This window comes from Austrofundulus limnaeus, unplaced genomic scaffold (genome assembly GCF_001266775.1).
Source record: "Austrofundulus limnaeus strain Quisiro unplaced genomic scaffold, Austrofundulus_limnaeus-1.0 Scaffold193, whole genome shotgun sequence".
Classification (NCBI taxonomy): domain Eukaryota; kingdom Metazoa; phylum Chordata; class Actinopteri; order Cyprinodontiformes; family Rivulidae; genus Austrofundulus; species Austrofundulus limnaeus.
In genome coordinates this window covers 715230-718977 of record NW_013952595.1, presented here as the reverse complement: position 1 = coordinate 718977, position 3748 = coordinate 715230, and the positions used below count along the sequence as shown (strand labels likewise).

The window sequence follows — 3748 nt, the reverse complement described above, 5'->3', positions numbered from 1 at the left end:
AAGGAATGCTTGTAAAAAAAAGAATTACTTGTATTCCTGTTTCTTAAAATTGAGAACAAAAGAATCAGAGGATAATTACAAGAAATATAATCTCTCGGCTGGCCTGGGAACGCCTTGGAGTTCCCCCGGAGGAGCTGGAAGAAGTGGCTGGGGAGAGGGAGGTCTGGGCCTCCCTTCTGAAGCTGCTGCCTCCGCGACCCGACCCCGGATAGGCGGAAGAAAATGGATGGATGGATGGATATATGTATTAGTAATATGGTATGAAGTGGGTATTTTAACATATTTATTAAAACCTTTTAGACAAATTCTTTTGGATAAATTAAAAAATCTTTGGCCTGAGTCACCAGTCACTTAAAGTCAAACAATTTAAAATTGTAACTAATACCAYTTGATTTCCATTTTTATTGTACAAGTAAGAACTCAAATCCTTTTTTTCCAATACAATACTCCAGCAGGGCCGCCTCTAGAGTATTTTATTTTTTTTTCTCTAGAGTATTTTCAAAGAAGTGGCCAAATGCAGGCCACTGGTATATGGTGGGACACCAATAACCAAAGGATACGTAAGAATTTAATCGAATTTATTAAATTGAGGTCATATGTAGTTTATTTTAAAAAAAATACTGCCATAATATTTAAAACTGCTTTATTGTTGTTTTGGTTTCTTCAGCAAATATTACTTGTGTCATATGGGAGGTTGGAAAAAACTTCATTTTACAAAGTGTTCTCAGTTTGTCCGTGGACAGGAGCAATTTTAAAACCGTTCAAAGCAGCAAGGACATCCTGCATCTAGATCTATGTAAGAATATTAGCTACATAAATAATTAGCAATTTAGGGAATTTTACATTTCATTTTCATGTGATTCTTTTAAACAGACTGTTTAGTTTTCTGCACATCTCAACAGGTGACTAACTTTGATGGAAATTAAATAAACAGTCTGATTTTGTCAAACGGTCATTTTGACCCAAAGGTATTAGGGGTGTTAAGAGAAGAGACAAACTGAGCAGTGACGCTGGGAGGACACATCTTAATTTACTGTTGAGGTTTTTTTATAGCTCAAGGCTATGTCAGATTCATCATGGAAACACAACTCTGGCTCACTGACAAAATTACACACACACACATCCTTGTACTTACATCAAAATGAGGACTTTATATTGACTTCCATTCATTTTTGTAACTGCATTTATGCCTAACTCAGACATTTTTCCTAAAACCAACCATTATTTGTCTAGTCCTAACACTAACTTGAACCAAAACTTAATTCACACCATACCTCTAAACCTAACTAGTAGAGTACAGTAGAGCTGTAAAAAAGTGAGGGCCGGGAAATTGTCATAATTTCCAAAAATGTCCTCGCTTAGTTGGTTAAAAACATATGAAGATCCTCACTGTGTAGCAAAAACAAGCACTCACACACATACACAAATCAGTAGCAGCAACACATTTGGCATTTTACAAAAGAAAATATTTGTGTGTAATTGCTGTGAATTAATTCAAAATAACATAGATAGATGCCAAAGCAGATGGTTACCCTCATGAACATGGAATGCACACACACACACACACACACAAACACACACACACACACACACACACACGCACACACACACACATACACACACACCGACTCACACAAAACAGCTGCGAATGGTTTGAGCTTACACCCAATTTTTGACAAGTGTGTGTTAGGTCAGTGAGGGATGAGAGTTGTTGCTGTAAGTGTTTCTACTACGCTACAAAACAAGAATTGGTTTAAAAATGTCTACCCTCACAGCGAGGGTAGCTCCGCTCTTCTCGGTATGGAAGGTATTTTCCAATGACCCTGAACTTCACTCCTAACAGAAAAACAAACTTTGGCCACACGCTCAATGTAGCAAACTAAAAAAAAAAAAAAAAAAACACTTACAGCAACAGTCAGTGCACAGTAAACATGAATCAAACAGCTTGTAATTGAAAAACCTTGCTCCAGGCAAAGTCTCACATTCACTAAAGGAAACTTGTAAAAAGATCTGATAATTATCAAAACATAAACACAATATGACATGTTTCTAAAGTGGTCTGATTGTTTTGTCATAATAAAACTAATTCAGCCAATTACCCAGAAATATATAAACTAAAATGACAACTTTTTTCCCACTTAAATTCAAACTACACTTAATCTCCATCACCTGTATGTATAAAAAGTGAGTTCAACCACATCACAATATTGCAAATCACAYCTTAGTTGGRCTAATCAACATAAAAAAGATGGTCRAAGTGTCCCCCGTTGTTGAGAGATGCTTTGAGCTACCGTGTTRACACATGAATTTACTTGTTAGCATAGACGTTACAGCTAAACATAACTRAAAAATAAATATTTGAACATTCAGCAGCAAATAAGAACTACATGAGTCAACACCAAGATCTATCCAAAATCTATCCAAGAATAAAGTCTTGTAAAACAAAAGTGTCGACGGAAGGTCGATAACTTACGGTAAGTGGATGGTAGTGGGTCCTCAGTTAATTTGARGCCATGGTGAAGAGTGATTATAACAACTGGGCCTTCTCTTCCCAATCTACACACACRCWTGTTTGGTCTTCTCTCCTTGTGGGGACTTTGCATTGACTTCAATTCATTTACTGGYCATTTCTATATCCTAACCCTGACTTCATACTCTAAACCTAATCTTACAGGTTAATTTCACACCTTAGTCCTAAACCGAACCCYTGATCCACAAACGGTATCTCTGCCCATGGGGATTGGGCTTTTGTCCCCATAAGGAACAGTGGGTCCTCACCAGGCTGTGTGTACCAGGAAAATGCCCAAAAATCATCCCCACCAGGTAGCAAAAACATGTACATACACACACAAACACGTGCACATTGAAAAACAGGTTCTTTCTTCAAAGACATCATTTTTGTGTGTGGTAACCTGACAGCAGAATCACACAGCTTACTGAGATTCCTGTACTGAAAGCTTACAACACAAATACACCCAAACAAACCATTTAAAGTTTGTCATTTAAACCCAYGCCACTTTCATCAGTTAGGAGAGCAAAGCAGACCAAACCAGTGTAGGAAAATGCTCTCTTTAGTGCCTTAATAAATCACAGTTTCTCCAGAATCCTATTGCATCACAGGTAAAAACTCTTAAGAGTATTTAATTTCAATATTAAATGATAAATGCAAAACCTGTCAATTAAAGTGTAATTTTCCAATAAGCTTGATTAAATTAAAAAGCAGACACTTTTCTCAGAAGTTATAGTGCCTAAACCTAATTAGGACTAGGTTTGTTTCATAGCTTTTCTATTTAACCTAACATAAAAGACAAGAAATTTTAAAGTGAGCAATGTTTGAATTAAAAGAAAAGCTCTCAAGTTTTGAATTGTGTAAGATCTTTAACCCTTCCATCTTCTCAGGATCTCATTCCTCAGAAGTAAACATTCAGTGACGTTTAGTAGCTGAACCAAGGTCTAAAACCTTCCTTATGTGTTGCAGACAAAACAACCAGAGAACAGATCATATCTGTAGGTGCCAGTACATATAAAAGTGAATAACGGCTTGTGTCCAGTCCAGAATTAGGGAGGTAACGGTTTAACTGCTTTCACCTTCTCTCCATGTGTCAGCGAGTCTTCCTCTTTAAAATGACAGACGTTAAACTAAATGTCTCCCTTGCTTGTCTACTTCCTCCACACGGTACAGCTGTTGAAACAAACCTACTCTCTCTTTCTCTCTCTCTCACACACACACACACACACACACACACAC

General features: G+C 37.1%; 1 protein-coding gene across 1 annotated transcript in view; it reads left to right on the top strand.

Annotated features, from left to right (window-relative positions):
- Positions 1-3748, top strand: part of LOC106524592 (eukaryotic translation initiation factor 3 subunit A) — a gene marked incomplete in the record, with an annotated part of 13862 nt that overhangs the window by 1491 nt on the left and 8623 nt on the right.